General features: G+C 43.2%; 1 protein-coding gene across 5 annotated transcripts in view; it reads right to left on the bottom strand.

Moving 5' to 3' along the window:
* Positions 1-12,175, bottom strand: part of SPSB4 (splA/ryanodine receptor domain and SOCS box containing 4) — a 79,564-nt gene extending 67,389 nt beyond the window's left edge. For 4 of the 5 annotated variants that reach the window (XR_011152780.1, XM_069024591.1, XM_069024594.1 and 1 more), the window contains exon 1: positions 11,703-12,175. The gene's annotated coding sequence lies outside the window, so the exon portion shown is untranslated. Of the gene's footprint in view, positions 1-1,298; positions 1,378-11,702 lie in introns of those variants that run through there. The other variant, XM_069024592.1, reaches the window with a different exon arrangement.
* Between the last annotated feature and the right edge of the window lie 9,706 nt (positions 12,176-21,881).

The following is a 21,881-nucleotide window of genomic DNA, read 5'->3' on the forward strand; positions in this document are numbered from 1 at the left end:
TTAGAAATATCTTCAAAAGTAAAGGACTAACTCCAGGAAAACAAGTCATCTTCCCACTGAGTTATAAAAACTGTAACACACTCAGTACGGCCTGCATTCCTGAATGAATACTAGGAAAATTACTCTTTTTTCAACTTCATCAGAGCTAAACTTGTTTTTGTTTACTACATCCTCAAGAGCAGCACAAGTAGCAGAAAATGAAGTAGGTTTATACAAAGATCCTTCCAGAATCATTTGACAACTAACCAATATGTTCACTTGAGCCTAAATGCAAACTTGCATTTCTCAATCAATCATTTACTGCTGCAAAAGACTTGGAAGTCACATACAAACCACACCACTGATGAATGTAAAACCATGTGGGATACTGCACAAATGCTACAAATAGCTTCAGAGGAGGAAAGCAAGACTTTTGGCCTACAGGTTAAGGAAAAAAGTATCTAAGGATACTGGAAATCAGAGGCAGTTTAAATTCCAACCATTCTTTGAACAGATAAACTGACGTATTTTTCACTGAAGTGCTGTGCAGACACAGAAATCTCTACAAGAATCATGCGATCAAGAGCAGTCATGCATTTTCATTTTTAGCATGAACTCTGTTACAATTTACAGTCAAGAGATCAAAAACTGAAGCAAGTTTGCAGAAAGTAATTTACACAGTATGGAAGTTCAATGAAGCATTAAAACCCAGAGGTCTATTAACACTTATAACTACCTGAAGAACCTCTCTCATGAACAGAGATCTTCCTCCACAGTGAAGGAGGGAATGGAAAACAGAAGTATTTTCAACTGCCCAACATATCTTCACCACATCTGTGGCAAAAGGCTTTTTGTTACAAGCCCAGTCTTTCTAATTTCCGTTTCCTTTTCATCTCTTCCCCTCCTGTACATCCCATTGTCAGTTTCCTTCATACTGGGAAGCCACATACGGCTTAAAATTTTAACCGTTTTTTAGCACCCTGTTATTTACCTCCCCACCTGGCACTGCTAGAAAGAGAAGCATCATGGAAGCACACTCAACCCTCCCCTTTCATTATGTAGCAGACTCATGAGCAATTACGAAAGTACATCATCATCTGATTAACACACTAAAACCAAGAAAAAGGAGATGTAGTGTCAGGCTCCTCTCTGAAATTCTCTTAAGAAAAAAAGTCCCACCTGTAAACACAGATCTAAATTTCTGAAATTACTACACTGATTTAATGGCAATCTATATAAGACACTGCAACTTCTGATACTACAGAAATACTTATATTTATACAAATAACTGAAAGCCAGGACCAGAATGAATGACTTACAATTTGGAAAACAACAATTTGTTGGGCCAGCAGCTGTAAACACAAGAGCTGAGCCTCAGAGAGGCCGCCACAATATTCAACAGTCAATCCTGCTTGTGCTGCAGTAGTTACTGATAGGTGGGTCCCCCAGTACCACCAGGAACTGTAGGATACACAAAATAGGTTCCAGCTGAGGCCACTTTTCTGTGCTCTAAAAAATATAGGCGACTGCAACATAACCACCATCCTTACTGGAATAGGAGGGGATGTCTTCAAGGAAAGCAAACAGGTGGACAAGAACTCTGTGCTACCATCTGACTCCCTCCTTAACATCCCTGTCCCTATTCCCTATCTAATGGCACATGCTGTGATGATAAAACATTGGGTAGAAAAGAGAATGCACCAAGTTACCTGGTTGGGACACCAGTGATACAATTAGGAAATTCCAAAGTGGTTCCTGAGAGCAATTCCCTTGCTCAGGAACCACAGGGCACAGAGGAGAGAGCGTGCTCCTCTCTCCTGATGGAGGATTCAGAGTGATCTAAGCACGGGGAACTTTCAACACCAATAAAAAAAATACAGTTGTCAGGCTCCATTCAATTGCACTGTGCAGAAATCACCATGATTTATGACTGCAGAGAGGGGAAACACCACCCCTGTGTGTGCCTCTCATACTAAGCACACACCATCTCGTGTCTGTGCAAGACTCAGGAGCGACCACGGCTGCCTGCTTTACACAGACATGACATTAAAGGAATTAATTCCTAAGGCAATGGGAAAATACTACATGGGAGAACTTCCAAGTCACAAATTCTGCTTACTTAAGCTAAGCTGCTTAATCAAGTTAATTGAAGGAATTAAAAAAGCATCTGGAGAAGAACACGTTCACCAGCCAGTCTCTAGCCATTCCTGAGCTGGTGTTACTTCTGGGTGCCAGTTCCCCTGCTGGCACAGCACAATCTATCATCAGCCATTACACTGATTACCATCCATTAGTTTTGCTAAGTACAGGCATGAAATTTAAACCTACTTTTGTAATTTATTTACAAGCTATTCACATACTGGATATGAAGCATATATATACAATGCTTTGTGTTAACAAGAGAAATGTGGCTGAATATTAAAGAGTTGCATGTTAAAAATGATCACTAGAAGTAATAATTCTCTTCACAAAGAATTGTTTGAGGAAATTTTTTTTGCAAGACAAGCAGGACAGAAGCTTACACTCTTTAAAAATACAAGTGGTTAATATACAGAGGAAAACAGGTAAGAACCCATGAGAATGACAAGTTTTAAGTATCAGTCCCATAAATATAAAATTCAATTAAAATGTCATTCTAGAAAACACTGAGAACAGAGCTGGGACACTTATAAAACAATGGTTTTTCTTCCCTGCTATTAAGGCAGGGTGATTAAAATGAAAGATAATCCTCTTTATTTCAAAAGCTAATTATTACAAGTAATGAAATTTCTTCTTGTACCATGAGACTGGACTGAATTCTACCAAGACCATCAACCCACACATCTTTGCTGTAATAAAGTAACTGCTTGAATTTTTCCTTACAATCTATTTCTACAATAGACTATTAGGCTCAGCCTTGATTTCAGCACACCACATTCCTTACCACTATGGAAGCCAAACGCAGAACAGCTGTGGAAGCAAACCCCACTGTATGCAAATAGACAAAAAAAAAAAAAAATTACAAGTAAAAAATCCCTTGTGAAAACCTCTTCACTGGGAATTCTGACGAAAGTTAAACTGCCAGTTTAGCCTAGGCTTAAGGATTATCCAGAGGAAGCATCCCACACACATTTTTCCCAGGAGGTGTGAAGAGATGCCTGCATCTGTTAAGTGCCCAGATTTTCTATCCTGCCAGCCAGCAGTGCTCCAGAGGAACCGAGCTGTTTGCTACGCTACTGCTTCCTGCATTGCTAATTCAGACATCTAAATTTAGATGTCAGGTTTAGCCAGTGGTTTTTCCACTTCTTCCAACAGTCAAAACAAAAAGAAAAACAGTTCTGCATCCATTCACTATCTTCATCCATGTGCAGAAGAAAACATGATGTCACAACTCCACACACTGGAATTACATCCCCAGCCTCTAGCTACAGGGTGAGAGAAAGAGTCTCTGCTCATCCCCTGAATGACACACGAGGCAGCAGGCACTACCGAGTCACATTTCTGTCTAACCCTGGGCACTGCTCACCCAGGTTCCAAATGATTTTACCACAGGGAAAACAAAACTTAAAAATAAAGGGAGTAAAGGGAGAGGGTTGGCTTCTGCATTGAGGAAGACTTCCTGCTCCCATGTCCTCTATTAGCAGGATGTGGATGGAGTAAAGCAGTAAAAGTGAGCTCATCAGTCACTCTCATGTCCCAGGAGTGTTGAGACATTTCAGCTTGAATTTCCCTTTGGTGTCTTTTTCCAGCAGTCAAACTGTGATGAACTAGAACATATGGATTTTTAATTCCCTTGCACTATTATTCCCCTTTGCTAGACAGAGGTGTATTTGAGTGAAAACAAGCTGCTGATTCTTGTTACCGAGCCTAAGAGCAGGAAATGCAAGCCAGTTATCAATGCTGAAGGTGACTCACTAAAAAAAACCCCAATTATTATAAACTGAAAGCCTACTGTAACCCTAGGCATGAACTCAAAGCAGCAGCCTCATGCACTTCCTCCCATCCCACTGCAGCTTACTGAGGTGAGGGAAGTTCTGTTACCACATCACTGCTGACTCCTCACAGGAGTTTGAGCAGCACAGGAGTTGGACCTTGCAGCAATTCCTGATGGTTCCCTTTGTGCACCCTGCCTGTGAAGTCTATTTTCACTCCCCATTTCCTTTTTTAAATCCTGACAAATACTTAAGCTTAGTCCCTTTGACAAATTAATCACCTTTTTCCCCATCACCTTCAAGAACTGCTGTTCTATGCTCCTCTCTTTCCCTGTCCACACTTGAGTACATTGCTACCAAGAGATCTCACAGGTGAGCCTCTCTTCTTTCTCTCCACCCACACATTTTGTTTCCAATAACGTTAATATGAATGCTAAAGAATTTAAAAACAACAAGGATATATTCCAGGTCTCATGCTCATGCTTGTTTAATACATCTTGTTCTATTTAAATCTCAAAAGACAAGATACTACACATGTTGTAACAAATCCTTCCTGAGCACATTCTCACATCTTTGGTAGATGATCACTGCACTTACAACACTGCATCTTAGTCTAAACAGGCCAGCAGTGAACTAAGTGCAAGGTTTTCTAGACTACTGGAAACAGTTACGTCAGCACTGACCAAAGTACAAAGGAACTTATTGATGTGATAATATTTTAAATAATCACCAGCTTCAATGTGTTATTTGCCTTTGAATACAACAGATGATAGAAAATGCACCCTTTTATCTTGCAACATCAAAACCCAAGGACTCTATAAATATTTAGTGAATGATCAGTACACTTAGAAGTGAGAATATCACAGCAAGTATTACCCAGATGTTAACAGCATCAGAGGCTGATGGTACCGAAGCTCGGGGATAGTCAGGTGCTGGTACAAACCAGATGTAATACTAGTATGCAGCAACAATGAAATGAGGTTGGGATGGCAGTGCTTCTGTCTTTTATAGACTTTGATGTGCCACTGTCTTTATTTCAAACAACTTCTGTCATCTCTGCCATGCTTGACAACAGATTTCAACAAGGAAAATAGCATTTCCATTTCTTTATGCTGCATCATAATTTCTGAAAGCAAGATGCACCTGAACCTCCTTGCACAATCTGCTCTACAGACAGGGACTTTGCTCAAGCATGGGATGAAAACATCAAAGATCAGAATTTTATTTATTATTCTCAGGTTTAGCACATGCCCAGAAGGGCACTGCTGCTGCTCCTTTCCTAGGCAAAGAATAAAGTAATGGCCCTGCCCAAGTGAACTAGCTGGAGCCTCAAAATATCCTCAGTCTCTGAAAGAGTTCAGCATGTGCTCCTATCACACTCTCACATCCTCAATTTAAATTCAAGCAGACCAGTGATAAGCCATGAGGAACAGACACTCAATTCCCCATGCAAAGATGTTACACAAATCTGAAGTATCTACAAGTACACCTTTTTACAAGTTAAATTAGAATTAACTTTCAAGATAATCAAACAAATGAATTAGTTAAATTTTAATGGGTGCTTTTTTTTAACTCAAGAAAGTGTCTCAGTCAGAAAATACCACAAGCAATGCTGTAAGGACAAAGTTTCAGTTTTAACTTGTAAATTCCCAGGTCAACTACACTGGATTTTGGGATTATTTATAACTTGAGCCAGCAACTCACACAAATGAAGTAAAATACAGGACACACTACGTAACTATATGCAGTGACATCGTCGAGCAAGGAAGTACAAACAAACGAACATTTGAACTTTATTTTAAAGCAACCATTGACTTCATAACACTGCAATCATTCTGTTGTCAAAAGCAAATGACAGCAGAGCTTATTGTGGACATGGAGTCTAAAACACTTGGAAAACAGAGGTTCAGAAGTACCAGTACTGGTCCCCGCCCCGATTGTTGTCCCAGCTGCCCTTAAAGTCATTCTCAAAACAAGAAACCGTTTGCAGTTTCATTAGTAACTCAGAAAATAGTTAAAGCTCAAAATTCAAAATGCCCTTTACCGTTTAAATGAACTATTTCCTTGGCTATACATCGATTTGATTGTCATGGCATTTTCTCACAGGTGAAGTAATACAATCCTTGTTGACAACACTGAATTTATTGCTTCATTTTGCGTGGCTTCTATCATGAAATAGTTTAATTGGGAAGTAAGCTCAATATTTTGGAGAATTAGTTCAGTGTTTAAAGATACCAGCCAACTTTCTTCCAAGCCATTTTCATCCTTCCAGAGCAAAACTATTTTTTAGAACCAACACACAGATCATGACTACGTCTACAACCTCCACGTAGGGATTTCTGTGGACAGCTCATTCTCAGTATGAAATGTAGCACTGATGTAAATACTTTGCACAATGTGGCTCTCTTTTAAAATTATGACCTCCAATATCTAATGAAAAAGGTATCCATCTCCTGGAGGTAATTTGTTTCTGCATTCATTTGAAGAAGAGACAGAGGAGAAGCAGTTAAAATTAAATTATAATTAAGTATTTAAACCTTTCATCAGATTTGAAAAATCCCACCTTTTTCCATGCCTAAAGCTATGCGAGTGCTCCCTCGTGATTAATGCTCCCTTGAAAAAGCAATTCTAAATATGTTGATTTTTGAACATTCAAGAAACACCCTTTTTAACAAAGGCTACATGAGGCTGCTGCTGCAAGGCGTAGAAGGAGCTTGAATGGTCTCTAGGTACTGGCCTCACTTTCCCCTCTCACACAGAGCTGGGCCATATTCAGGTGCCAAGCAGAAAAACTACTGAAGAAACAGAACAGCAAAGTCGGCTGCGAGCAGCGCCTGTGCTGCCTCAGGACAAGAAGTCCCAGGCTGTCCAGCCCTTCCACAGGGAATTCCCCCAGCAGCTCCCTATCACAGCAAGCAGAGGCTTCAGGAGATGAGCTCCTGCAGTCTGGACCATGGTTAGGTCCCAGGGCATGGACCCATTTCTGCAGGAAGAAAATCCTCATTCTTTTGACGAGACAGAGAAAAGATTGGTTGTATTTACAGTTTCTCGAAATCTCTTGGCAAAATTCTGCTTAGGAGTTGTTACTGCAGAAAGGCACAACAGCAGACAAGTGCACCCCATGCTTTAACAATAGGTTAGGAAGAGAAAGGTAGTGCAAGAACAAGCTTTTGGAAACAAGTTTAATCAAGAAAGCAAGCTCATCTAAGGAGTCTGCTGTACAGCTCTGAAAGAATTAGCTTGCAATCAGCTCCAAGATGGATTTCATACATTGCTGCACTTCACGCTGCACACCAAAGCTTACTTGTCACTTCAGCCTCTGACAAATCCTCAAAGATAAAGTTGCTAAGTCACCACACTCTGCAATGCAACACAATAAAACTTGTCATCTGACACCAGTCAGGAGCAGGATTACCCCAAAATGTTCAATCCAAAGATACACAAATAAGCAAAGAGAAGCAAGGAATTATACAGAATACTGCTCAGCACTGGTCTAAGTTCAAATGACTTCAGAATGAACAGATTTAGGTCACAGAGCACACATGTTCAAGTCCAGGCACCTGACCTCTTACTAAGGATGGAAACATAAATTCTCCTCACATGCTTCTTTGCTATGGCCAAACCACAGCAAATTATGTAAAATTTCTGCATTCCAATTCCTACAGAAATAAAATGCTGCTCCACATTGGCCGCTGAGGCAAAGGTGACATCCACTTAAAAAAGACAGCCCACCAAAAAATACAAACACACACATATGTACATTTCAACAGGCTAGTACCTGACACTACTCCATTTCCGGTGGAAAAGAGCCAAAGGAAGGAAAGTGGTGAGCTCTGCCCAGCACTCTTGATGGGCCAGTCTTCAATAGAGCAGAGGTAGACAAAATAGAGCCATCAAGCTTTAATCAATTATTGCCAGCCAAATGACAGTTCTTAGCCCAAAGTCATGGCACCCTGTGAGCACTGATCTTTCTTAACCACGACTGCTCCCAAAAGACATAACCCACATTTTCTAGCTCTCCTTTATGCATTTTTCCATGCTGCCACCAAGGCCACTGGAGCACACCGTTAAATCTATTCAGGGCAAGGATTTGTTCCTGATAGGCTGTGAATGCTACTGATTATACTGCCAGCTTTCCAAACACAAAAAATCAAAGCAAAACTAAATTTTAACTTAATCACCATCCTATCTAAAGGGCTGTGGGCTGTAGAACTGTACAAGCAGCTGAGGAAAAGGTATTTCCCAACATCACCTGAAAGCAGGATTCAGACAGCACCCCCCATTTCAAATACTTTAACTCTTGAGGGAGCACAGGTCACGTACACTACTCCGCTCTCTTCAAGCGACAGATCTTGGACACTACAACAGAATAACAGACACCTGTTGTTCTTTGGGAAAGTTTTCAGTGAAGCTGCATTCAGCCCTTCTGAAGCAGCAATCCCCAGTATATTGGCAGTACACAGTCCAGCACCAGTGGCAGTGATGCACACGCACCTTTGCAACGCAAAAAGCAAACAACCAATCCCCACAAACAACCTGAGCATGAGTTGACTGAAGTTTAAAAAGTTGGAAAACATGAACTGCTCTTCCAGGAAGCACATGATGCATTAACATCCTATCCTACAGCACAACCTATGTCAGCTAACAGAGCCCTGGGCTGCCGGGGTTGCATGTTGCAAAGACAGCCTAAAGTCATCCCCAAAGGCTATGTGTGCTGCAGGAAGTGACACAGATTCACCAGCATGAACACAATGCCACGAAAAATACAGTGAGTGAGGTAGCTATCTGGTCTGGCAAGTTTCAACCCACAGCACTCGTTTATTTCCAGTCAGTCCAACAACACCAACTTCCAGAATTATAAGCAAATATTTAGCCATACATAGAAACTTTACAAAGAGCTTTGATTGCAAGAACTGGTTAACTGTTCAGTGGGCAGGTTTAAGCAATGCCTTCATCACAGAAAATGGATCTATTCTGGCTTAGTAAATACTTGAAATTCCCAGGACAACACGTGTGACCTGCATCTCTGCTAATCTCAAGGTGCATACTGAATTAACATAGCTCAGAGAGACTACATTGCATCCATCCATCCATCCAGAGCTCTGCCAGCATGGAGCCCTTCATCCCTGGAGCCACAAGCCCAGCTTTGCTTCCTGGATGGCGCCAGGAAGGCGGGCACCCAGCAGTACCAGTCTCCACTCCTCTCTACCATCAGTCTCGCCTCAGTCTTCAGAGAGGATTTATGAAGTCCAGCAACATTTACATCCATCCTCTGTCCTGGGAAACCTGCTGAGACGAGAATACATCCAGGTTTTCTTTACACAGATATTCTATTAAGAGTGCATTTATCCTCACTAACTGATGCAGGAAATAGATGTGAGTATCAAGGCCACTCTGCATTACCATTATTCAGCCTGGGATTTACCACTGCAAAAGCCACAAGTTTACACTAAAGTTGCCCCAGCACAAAAAGAATTAAGCAGAGGATGTCAGTGCAGCAGTAGTGAGCAGCCAAGCAGACTGAAGAGAGCAGACAGCTCAAACACAGCATGGCTTACAGAATTTGAATAAGGCATCACTCTTCCTACCCTCCTCTTCTTGGCCATGAAGAATTATGGGGATGGGACAGTTGAATATCTAGCATGATCTTGCTACTCACTTTAGCCAAGGATTTTTAACAATACTATCTCAGAAAATCATGTAATGCCTTCTTCCTCGATTGCTCTCACTAGGTCTCAAATGTGTAAGCAAATCACCTCCTCAAAAGAAAACTCCACAGCTGTCTCAATTAAAAGAAGCCAACTCAAAGTAACCATCATATGGAGTCCTGTCACATGGCACTGAGTGCCACTGTGAAAATTATTTCCCTTCTCCATAAAAAGAGGTCAATGTCCTATACACAGAAGAGGGGAAAACAGTGACTGTGAAGGAAAACGAGACAAAAATAGCTTCCTTGGTTTTTCTTGGTACATGGAAAATCCATTATAAAAGTTATAAAACAGCAACAATGAAGCCTGACGAATTAATGAATTGTTGCTTGTGGAGTCACAGGAGAGATGTCCCATCATTCAGAAATTCCTATGCTGCACAAGCACGAGCCATAAAGATGACTGTAATTTGGTCAAACCAAGAATCAGAAGTTCTGGTTCTTTCAAGAAACCAGATACCCGATCAGTACTTCTCATGGGGAGGTTTTATGCTCCTGTTAAAAAACCAAACAAAAACAAACAAACCCCACCATGACACCCCCCCCCAAAAAAAAAAAAACAAAAACAGCCAAACAGACCAAAAGTCTCACAACTCTGAAAAGCTCCTTGCAAAAAGGTGGCACTGCTTTCTTAGTCCCGAGCCTCAGAGCCTGTTGAGCAGGAAGCCCGGTGCTTCAGAGCTGGCTGCAGTGACATTTGCAAAGACAAACAGGCCAGCAGGATGGGATGGGGTGGGAATGCATACAGGGCTCTCGAGCCCAACAGCACCAGTGTACTTCCAGAGCAACACCCACATGAGGGCCTCAGCAAGGCACGGAGCTAGGAAGTTTTGTCATGCTGGTGATGCAGGGAAGTACCGAGCCTCCCTTCAGCCCTGGCAGGGACACTGAGGCACAGGACGGTCATCCAAGGACATCCGGAGTTAGCAGCAAGACACCGAGGCACATTAGCTACCAAGGAAACCAGACTTACATGACTAAGGCCAGTTATAAAACTTCCGCTTGTTGTTAGGAGAACGTACAGTATCTGGCATTTCTCTGTCAGCAGCACCAAATAATCTAACAGCAATTTGATATTCATGTCCCTGACAGTCTGCTTTAGTTACAGAAGCAACATTAAAAATGTAGCATCCTTCGAGATACACTGCACAAGTCAGGCCAGTTTCACCCACAAGCATCAACTCTCTGGGACTGGTTTTTTTTCTCCTGATAAGCTCTTTTGCAGCGTGGAGATATCTTATCAGGGATTGCTTCTGTCACCGGAAGGCAAACAGAGCACTGTGAAAATATCAGGTATGACTTAAGCACCAAAGGGCTATAGCCAACATCAAACCAGCAGCTGAAGTGGTAGCCGGCCATCTCTCTATATAGGACACTTTCCACCCTGTAGCAGTCTACACGCCAAGTTCTAGGCACAAAGAAATAAAGATGACTTGCTGCCAGCACGGATGCTGCCACATCAACGCCAGAGCCCCTCCAGGAACGAATGGGGCTGCGAGGGCAGCGTTCAGCTCCCCTGCCCTTGGTCCCTCGGCAGGAACAGCTTCCTACCAGCGACAGCAAACCCACCGCCTGGCTCCGAGTTCTTACAAGTAACATGAGGGCAAATTCAGTCAATACCTTCCTTTGTTGAAACACAAGTCTCGCATACAAATTCAGGCTTGTCTTGACAAAGGTTCAGCTTGCCTCTTACTCTTACGAGAAGATAGTTTAGTATTTCAGATCTGTTTCCTTCTAGAACTGAGGTCTGGCTTTTACTGCCCGAAAAAGCACCAAGTAACCACTGTAAAACATTAGCTTGTGGCAATCATTAGGCAAGAGGGTATGCGTTCGGCAGCGCAAAGTCAGATACATTCAGTTTATGAGAAACGTAGATCTCTAGTTATCCAACATCTAGAAATAATTCTCTTACTTAGCTCAGGAAACTAATTTCTATTGCAAACCACTTCATTATAAAGCAGATAACGCTTAGCAAGTGTATTCCTTTAAACACCAGCTTGAAACCCAGTACTAAAAAAAAAAAAATACAAGAAGCCCCCCACAAACACACTGCAACAAAACAGCGAATTCCCACCAACCGAGGGATTCGCCCACCGCAAACTTACCATAAACCCCCAGCACGGCACCGCCACCGATCCGCTATGCCGGCAGAGAGGCGATCCCGGGGGCGAGACGCGGGGTACAAGTAAACAAACTCGGGAGCCACCGTGGCCCAGCTCGCCACGCTCGGAGCCCGTGCCCCCGCCCGGAGCGCGCTCGCCCGGCAGAGGCTGCTCCCGCCGCCGGCTGCCCGTGGGTGCCCCGGGGAAGCGAGAGGAGCCGGGGGCGGCCGGGGGGAGCCGCGGCCCGGAGCGAGACGGGCGCCGTGCCCGGGGGGCTGCGGGCGGCTGCGGGGCTCGGGGCGGCTGCGCTCGGCTCGGCCGGGCCGCCCGGGAGCCCCGCCCGGTGCCCGGGGGCGGCGGCCTGCGGCGGCTACCGGGCTTTGTACGCGCTGCCTCCCCCTGGGCCGCCCGCTGCCGCCTCATGCGAGAGCCGGCGCAGCTGGGGAGCGCGGCGAGCGCCGTGCCCCCTCGCGAAAGCCGATCCCGCTGATCTCATCACCGCGGGTTACTAATCCAATGACCGGGGAATTAACAGCAGATGGCGACGCCCCTTCCCCCCGCCCCGGCCCGGCCCCCGCGGACGCGGCGCGGCTCCGGTACCCGCCGAGCCGTCCCGCCAGCCCCGGCCGCTCACGCGTGAAACTCGCCCTCGGGCACCGGCAAACTTTCTCTCAGCAGCGCGTCTCGCCGCCGCCTCTCCGCTCGCCTCGCCGCCGCCCTACGGGCCAGAGCGGGCGGCTTCGCACCTCCGGCAGAGCACAGCAGCATCTACCGGCGTGCCGCTCGCAAGGGGAGGCAACACGGAGGTGCCCAAAGTCCTGCTAGCGAGTCCCTGCGGGCGGCTCATGGTGTGCGAGGCAGAGCCGAGCCGAGCCGGAGCCGGGGCCGGGGCCGGGCGGGGATCGCCCGCGGGATTAATGCCGGGCATCGGGCACTGCCGTGAAAAGTTCAGCAGACGCGTCCTTGGGGCTGCCGGGAGTATTGCGTTATCCGGGCTCTGTAAGCCAGATACGTGCGGGTGAAATTCTAATTAAACTTTTGGCTGCCAAAACTAACCCCACACTTCTGGGTGAGCTTCAAGTCTCCCAGAAGGCTGCAGGCAAGGCAAGTCCTGTCAAACCAGTGCAAGTTACAAAACAGTCATAGGGCGAGTGCTTCCATCACTACTCATTGATACCAGTAAATAACAACCTGAAAAGCAGTGGTTTCTAATCCTAATAAACTCGGCCCTAAATCGCCCTCCCTCCCTTCTGCTCCCAGGAACACCAGCACAGGTTCACGCACATGCTGTTTTCTCTCTCATGCATGCAGTGCTTGGGGCCACACTCAAGACAAGAAATGTTAGGTGCTGCTTCTGCTCAGGCTGTGCACTTCTCACCCCAAAACTAGATTATCTTCTCTTAGAGACCTTAGACCAGTCCAGAAAGGTGACATAAAATTACTGTGTCTTCTAGGACAAGACAATAAAAACTGAGAAAGTTGAAGAAAACCTTTCTGATTAGTGTTTTTCCTCAAATTCTGCTGTTCTACCTATGCTTTATACTTCTGGGGATGGAGGGGGGCAAAATTTACCCCCACTGCACTTTCATGATGATACTTATTTCTACAGTATTTTTATTTCTTTTACTAAAATGTTCAGACAGGCTTTTAGCAAAGAACTGAGACAGACAAGAGAAATACCCGAGCTCAGACCATTAAAAAAAATGGAAAGGAAATTCTGCAAATTCTTTGAGAGTCTTCAGTCAAGAAATCCTCCATATGAGCTGCAGTAAAACTGGCTGTGTTTCACACATGCCATGTGGGCAGAAAAAGTGTCAGATAATGGCAGCACCACTTCTGTGGGGACCTAGTGGTGCCTCCAGGGGTCAGACACTCCTGAACCCCAATGAAATATTTTAAACAGAGTATTAAACTCCAGTTCCTCTCCAGGCCCTGCATACACACCCATCCCCACAGCCTTTGGGATGTACAGTAGATAGAAAACAAAGGATGAATGGGAGTTTTCTATCTGTTCCAGAGTTCTTTATGCCTAGAAAAGGCTTTCTGCTGCTTCCCATTCCCTCAGGCAGTCTTTGTCTGGTTTATATATACATACATGGAAGTCTTGACATGAGTAGTCATCTGTGCTCTTACCAGCGGACAAGTTACTGAATTTAAATCCTCCTCTTGGATGTGCGCACCAGCGAATGTCTGTTCTGTGGCACTCATTGGGAAGAGGAGCCCTAGAACGAGCCATGTCTGGACAGTCAGTGGGGCAAGTCTGTGCCATGGACAATGTTTTGCTTTTCTCAGTTTTTAACAGCCTTTTTTCTCTTACACCCTTTCCCAAAACAGCAGTGTTTCCTAACACTTCTTTTGGCAGCCAGCAGTGTGTTTTCCAGTGTAAGATGGGATGTGGTCCTTCGTGCCTGTGCCAAGCTTGATGCAAAAAGCAAACTTAGAAAGACTTTCTACATGGTTTGTAATACTAATTCTACAAAAGGAGATTAAAGAAATCACATTAGAAGTCAAGCTTTGTATCTTTTCAGCCAGCTTTAGGCACATAGGTCTGAAAAGTGCACAATGCAGAGATCAATCAGGCAGCACAGAGTTTTGGGAACACACTTCATGTGCAAATGTGAAAACATTTGAGGGTGTAGAAGGCGTCATTTTGATTAATGAGGGCTACAACATGCTATTTGTATATAGATGAGAATGTAAAAGAATAGGAAACAATCACATTTTAAAATATTAATGTGATTTTAAAACACACAAGCATGGTACAGATACAACCCATTCTTTTGAGCTGATCCTGTAAAATACCTGGGGAGGGGAGGAAGAGGCACATATTTGTGTAACATTACAAACCTTTCAAGATAAACTCTGTGACACAAAGTCAACAAAATGAACCTTTAGGTACAGTTCCTGGAGCTGTGCATCATAAAGCCTGTGCAGAACCCAGGCTGTATCATAAGCACTGTGCATTACTCACATTCCCCAAAGTCTTCCACTGCTTTGAAATTACCTCACAAAATAAAAATCACAGTCGGAAAGGAAATCTTAAGAATGATACACTTTGTGCTTGACTGGGAAACACCATGGTTAGGTGCTGAGGGCCAGGTGAGAAATCTTCTGCCTCTCCAGTCACCTTGGAATTGCTGGGCAGAGAGTTGAGAATCAAAGTTGTTTGTTCACTGCTTCCCATGAAGTGGTGCAGTTAAGAAAAAGAAGTGAGGAAAAAGAAAGTTGATTTGGATCAAGAAGATGGTAATCTGCTTTCTACTTGGGTCTCACATGAGACTCATCATTTGAAGTTGTATCTTGGCATCTGATAGCAAACAGGCCAAAAAAATGTAACTGCCCAAATTTGTTCTTCCCCTACACACTCACCTTCAAGGTAGATTCCACATTACTGCATGGTGAACCTTCCTACACCCTCAGCTGCACTCAGAAGCAATTAGGAAACATTTCCTACACACACTCACAAAAGTACTGAGCCCTGATCCTGTGATCCATCGAAACAACTTGTCAGATCACTGATATTTTACCCACCTGGTTTCTGGGCATTGCTGTCCTCAGGGTGGCTACATCTGCTCTGGTTTTTAGTAGCAGGCTGAGTTACTCTGCTGACAGTCCAGGCTGCCCTGCAGCTGCCCGGCTTTCCAGACAGAGCTGTCTCCCAGCACAGGCAGAAGGAGCTTGCAACAAAAGGCCATTTAGGCACTGCTATGTCTTGTATATCTACATCCCTGGAATTCTTCTTGTTTAGATGCAGGTTGGAGTTTTGGGTGAACTCCAGATAAGATAGAGGGGAGAGTTGAGTGAGGCCACAAAGAAAAGGTTATCAGCTGATGGACAGTGTGGACAAAGCCCACCTAGAAATCCTTAAGACAAAACAAATACACATCTGAGATTAATGGATTGTAAAGAACTGTGTTTCATTGCACCACAATTTCCATTTATGGTGCTTAAGCAATGCATATTATTTCTAACAGCCCTCTTAAGTACAGCAATACTCCAGTCATCATTCCTACAGAGGAACCAAAGTTGAAAATTATGATGAAAATCTGTATTTTCATGCATTTTAGATATCCACATGTGAAGATATGACCTTAACTATAGTAATCTAAAGTCCACAAAATTCCCACACAAGATGTTTAAACTTTAGGAGTATTCCAGTCCTAAAGCTCTGCTTCCATGAATGCTGGACATTTGTATGAAAGCACCCAGAGAAGCACAGAAGCCTCTGCCTTGCTCCAGCCATTCAAAACACTGTCTGGACAGAGGTTCTCTGCATGGGTGTTTCCATTCTGACCCAGCCATATCTTGGTAGCCATGAATTCAGACTTTGCCACTGCTCCTTGGAGCCTAGCAAAACCATTAACCAGGAAGCCAGGATACTGCATCTCTTAATGAACTGACAAATTGCTACTGAAGCTGAGATCTGCTCCCCTAGGCCATTGGACAGAAGTTAGAATTTACCTTCTTAGAATTCATCCCCCTGCAAGCACAACAACAAAAATCCACAGAGATTAGGGAATCAGCACTTGCATAAATGTTTCCTTAGTTCAAAGATTCTTAGCATAAAGATCATGTACACTACATTTGAGAAATAAGGATGGCATTCGGAAATACTTAACAATGCAAAAGTGGAGTATTTTAAAATGTCAGAAACCCATCTATTCAAAAGCAGAGCTACCTGCACTCTGAGATGGGTTTCCAAAGTTTACTGTGTACTTCATGTCCTATAACACAGTCAAGTCCCTTTCCCAAACACATCAGATAAGGAAAAAAACATCAGACTATACATACACAGTGCTCTCGGGTAAGAAGAAAGCAGCTCAACTTCCCCTTCATTTTCCTCGTGTGTTATCTCTATCAGAGCTCATGGTCTCGAGGACTATCTGAAGGAGATGATTTCTCTATGGAGCTGGTATTCAAGTTTTTCTCTCAGGCAAAATATAGTTGGACAAAGACAACCATAAGTTTCCACTAACACAGAAACAAGAGAGTACAATGTTTTTAGGGAGGGGTTTTGTCTCAAACACTGTAATGACTCCTTGGCCTGTGCCAGGAGTAAAAAGGGTAGGGACATCTCAGAGGATGCAACAGAGTCAGCTGATAAACAATGGAAATCGTTATTACAGTACTGAAAGCAATCCAAAATTGATTCTACTTACTTATTTTGGGTTCTGCATAACTTGAAGAGCAAATTCCAGTAGTTAAATTCAAACACAGAAACCTCTGTCTGAGAATGCTCTCTGAGGTGGCAGTTCCTGTTTGGGAAGCACTGAGCCTGTGCCTCCACTGGCTGCTGCAGTCCAGGTCATAAAAGCCTTTGCTTAGGACTTGCTTTGAAACTACATCAGACCCTTTAAGTCATTACAGTGCCACAAAGCCCATCAGAACCTGACTGGTGGCTAATTCACATCCCAGACTCTGTGGTCTCTGCTTTGGCCTCTAATAATTACTGTAATCATAGCTTTCAAGTGTTATTACTACATCACACTGCCTGCAGTACATTGCCACAATCACATGCAACTGTAGGAACATGGATGTCAAGAGAAAAATCAAACACAGATTTTTCAGTTGGAAGAGATGGATGTAGAGCCTGGGACAATGGCTACCACAGAAACACCTAAACCCAAGGCAGTAGAAAAGACTGCTGACACTTTACATAAAGTGGTTGTTTTGCTACAGGACAGTGATACTGACACTGAGTTTTGGGTGCAAGTGGATCCTCATTAGCTCACTTAAGTCTCTTTGATGCATCAATAGCATCTCACCTCGATTTAGACTAAATCATGACGGGTCCAACTCCTCTGGCTACATTTGTTCCCTGTGTATTCATTCTGTTACCTCAGCTACTACACAAGTGAAGGAAACTCAGATGTTATTGATACTTTTGATAATATTGGTTCTTGTCCATTGAGCCAGTGAGAGAATAGGTCTTTATGGCCTCCCACAGGAAAGTTTTGACTCTACAGTTAGCAAGAAGTGGCTGCAATGATCTTTGTCTCCTTTTTTCTTTTAGTGTGAATACATCATCCCAAAATAATTCGTTATGGGAAGCCACAAGGTGCATACTTCAGCTCACAGGCAATTTGGGTGTGCAGAACCGTAGCACATTAGCTGTTCTTTCAAATCCTGTCATGAGCTTGTGTGGGGAGGTCTGTCACCCAGATTTCCCTGCAATGTATTTCTGGAAATGTAAGGAATAATAATGTATTTCTCATACATAGTGCCCAGAAATTTTTTAACTGAAAAAGACTGTTTTTGTTTCAAAACTGCTTTCCTGAAGTGCTTAATGGGTAACTTCCATGAGATTTCAACATATAACTTAACAGACAAGTGAAGAGGTAGGTCCAAAAAAGATCCTTCTCTTTGAAAAGCCAGAGCTTATCCTGCATTCTGCCTTGCTTCTGGAAGAAAAATCCTGCATTTTCCAAAAGTTATGGAAGCTGTATCAAAGACAGATTTATTCAAATCCTTCTATAAAAATACACTTCTGCTGTTACTCAGCACGTTCCAGACATTCACCTGTGATTTACAGGTTTTTTTTAATATATATGTATATATAATATTCTGGAACTATTAGTGCACCTAAGAGTTTTACTATTTCATAATCCTACTTTCTATGTTAAAAAGTCTGGTGATAATTACTACTTCTAAAAAGATTGAAAATCTCTGTTTAGATATTAGAAAAACATATTGTAGCAACACGCCTTGGACAGCTAAAAAAATTTACATTAACACATTTTTTTTTCATCCCATTAAAAAACAACCAAACAAAAAACCCAAACCAAACAGAAAACTTTTTTTCCAACCCTGGAATACTTGCTCAAACTTAACACTGAAGCATGACTAATATCAGTGTGGACTCTTTTTTTGCTCAGATTAACTACCAATATCTGAAACTCCAGGAAACTCCATCTAAAACTCTCGGGATGTGTCACATTTTTCTGTTCCCTGATTTGAAGGGCAGAATGGAGGGAAGAGAGCCTCAAAGGTTTTCAGCTATTGCCACTGGAAATTTCTGAGAACACTCTAGCAACTGTAAAGTCTTCTTGAAAGCATTTTGTTTCAGCAAAAATAAACTGCTAAGCATTCCAGGTATCAAATATGGCCCGTGTGAATTCAGAACATAGGAAAAAGGCTGTATTAGTTGCTTAGCTGCAGCAATCTAGAAAGCAGGATTTAAGAGACACTCTGCTAATTCTATTATATTTTCTGGGGTTTAATCTTCAACTTCTGCAGTGCTTGTTTCCTCAGCAAAACCAATAAGGAATTTTAATTTATTCAGCTTCCCTCCCCCCTAGTTCAAGATTTACAGTGATACATATCTTCAGTGATTTTCCCCAGGAGATCTTTTGTTTCTTCAACTTGAAGACATCCATTCACATCAGAAGCAAAGTCAGTACTGTTTATTATCCACTAGACAATTAGAATATGATTCTTCTGCTAAAGGCTGTGACTGCAGGCAACCATCTGGGGTCTGAACACACAAAAGGCTGTTGGGAAGGGTGTGTGCACAAAAGCGCCACGGGGATAGGGAAGTGTGCGCCTTACAAAGACACCCGATTGTCTCTGGGTTTCTGAGGGGGCTTTTTGAGGGTGCCATAAGCATCTAATCAGAGAATTAAGCATCAGGGAGGCAGCCCTCACATGGCAGACGTCAGCTCCAGCGAGGACAGATGGTGAACAAAGGTGAAAAGCACACAACGCGCATGGGCCAGGAGAACACTTCCACTCCTGCCTTCCAACCTGGTACAATTCCTGCGACATCCTGGGCTGTGAAGTGAAAGTGTGGCCCTACAGGGCAGAAACCCACTGTTGATATTGCCTCTGAAGTATTGCCAGCCCTACCTGGGACAATGCACAGGCCTCACCAGAGAGGTACCACCTCTGTGAAGGAAAACAACATGGGCTGCAGCCAGATACTGCTCTGGTTTGCTCTTTGTCAGGGAGGACACAGCTCACTGGCTGACTTCTGGAAGAGAAACTCAAAGTCTGAGCAGACAAAGAAAACAATTGCATCATTTGACACACTCAACCATTATTCACTTATCTTCCAATCTTTTGTGATTGATTTAAAAATAGGATTCATAAAGTAACAAGTTGCCCTCCAATAGAGCTTTTTTGTTATGGTGCTTTATGTGCAGTTTACACAATGTCAGATATATTCTGGCATACATCCCACTGCTAACTAAACTCTGAAAGACCAAGGGTACTTCTAGCCCTTCTCTAAAAAGTAAAAAAAAAAAAAGGAGAGGATAGAATGTTTTTCATTGTATTTAAACAGCAAGGATATAGTAATTCAACAGGCAATAAAGCCCAGATATTTAAATAAAGACCAGGAATGTCAGCAGGAAAACCAAAAACTCAGAGAGATCATAGGTCAATACAAACTAGCATATCAGTCTTCTGATCACAATCCTTGCTGAATTTGTAAAATACTTAAGCTACTGCAGTTGCTGCTGTCTAGGAAAGAAAAGTCCTTCCTTTTTCCTTTTGTAATATTTTCTCTCTTAAAAAATAGAATGAAATAAAGAAATGCAGAGCTCTTGCATATATGGGTACACAAAACAACCTCCTAATTTAAAAATTTTACTGTGCTCTTTCTTCCTATTCTGAGAGAGAGAGAGAGAGAGAGAGAGAGGGAGAGGAAGAGGAATATTTAAAAGTCTTGAAAGACTTTTCTTGTATTGTGAAACATTCCCCAGGCATGGACATGTTCAGCATCTTTGGAAAGGTTGTCGGTTGTTCACTTTAGACTCTGAAAATTGATCCATGAACAAATAGTGGCTCTTTGTGGATTAGCCCATCTGCCTGCCAGATGGGGGAAAAGGTGGTATTGTAGTAACAGCTGCTCCCACAAGTTGTGCTGGTTTTGGCTGGGGTAGAGTTAATTTTCTTCAGAGTAGCTTGTGCAGGGCTATAGTTTGGATTTGTGCTGGGAGCAGTGTAGGGAATGCAGGGGTGTTTTCGTTACTGCTGAGCAGTGACTGCACAGTCAGGGCTTTTCTGCTCCTGACCCCAGCAGCGAGTGGGCTGGGGGTGCACAAGGACTGGGGGGAAACACAGTCAGGACAGCTGACCCTGGAACAGCTGGGGGGAAGAGGGAAGGAGGGAACATTCCGAGTGATGGTGGTGTTGTCCCAAGTCACCATTTCACTGCTGCAGCCCTGCTGTCCTGGGGATGGTTGAGCACTTCACCCTGGGGAAGTGGTGAATCCATTCCTTGTTCTGCTTTGCTTTACTTGTTGAACTGTCTTGATTTCAGCTCATGAATTTTGCCACTTTTACTCTTCCATTTGTCTCCCCCATCTGACAAGGGAGTGAGTGAGGTGCTGTGTGGGGCTGAGCTATGACACCAGTACAGCAGGACATGGAAGAACAAGGATGAGGAACACATTGAGGAGAGCTTTTGTTCAGGAAACATGTAAAGTTTGAATGAGATCAATATGAGCCAATTTAGAAATGTGTCACTACCATATCAGCATAGAGAAAACACAATGCAACTTTAAGAAAAGGAATCAAACAGGACTATGTTAATTTGTTTAGAGAAAGAAGGAAAGAAGTATTCAGGACTAATATGGAGTCCCCTCTGTTAGCTGCAATTTTCATGTAAAGGCCCCTAAACCTAGAGACACAGGATTTCTTTTGTATTTCTATCACAGAAGAGCTCTGACCCTCAAAAAATGAAAATGAAGTGTGTGTGCAGCTGGAGATATCTTTGTTTTTTCACCTTTGGAGCTATACATTTTCATCAATCAAATGGTCCTGTTCATATCGAGGTAGCTGAGTCAGGCAGAATTTCCACTCTATCAACCTGGTTTTCTTAGGAGTTAATGCTACTGTATATTTTGTCTCTAAGTTGAGCCTGCTTTCCAAATTTTAGCCTGCATTTAGCTTGAGACCAACTCCATGCTACAAACACCATCCTACAAGCCAGTTAACATCTTGAGTTTCCTTGAATTCACTGGGAGAAAAAGACATTCAATGGAAACTGTGGAGAGCAAGACTGGAAAAATTAACATCTTTCTGTGCTGGAAGTTAAACAAGGACTTCATAAACTCTAATCTTTTTCCTCCCTCCAGTTACTTGGATGAACACATAGCCTGAAACACAGCATTCCTACCTACAAGCTATTCACTTCTAATTAATTTCTTTCTAGTTGCCATAATCCAAATATTTTAACAG

This window comes from Aphelocoma coerulescens, chromosome 9 (assembly GCF_041296385.1).
Source record: "Aphelocoma coerulescens isolate FSJ_1873_10779 chromosome 9, UR_Acoe_1.0, whole genome shotgun sequence".
In the NCBI taxonomy this organism is placed as follows: Eukaryota; Metazoa; Chordata; class Aves; order Passeriformes; family Corvidae; genus Aphelocoma; species Aphelocoma coerulescens.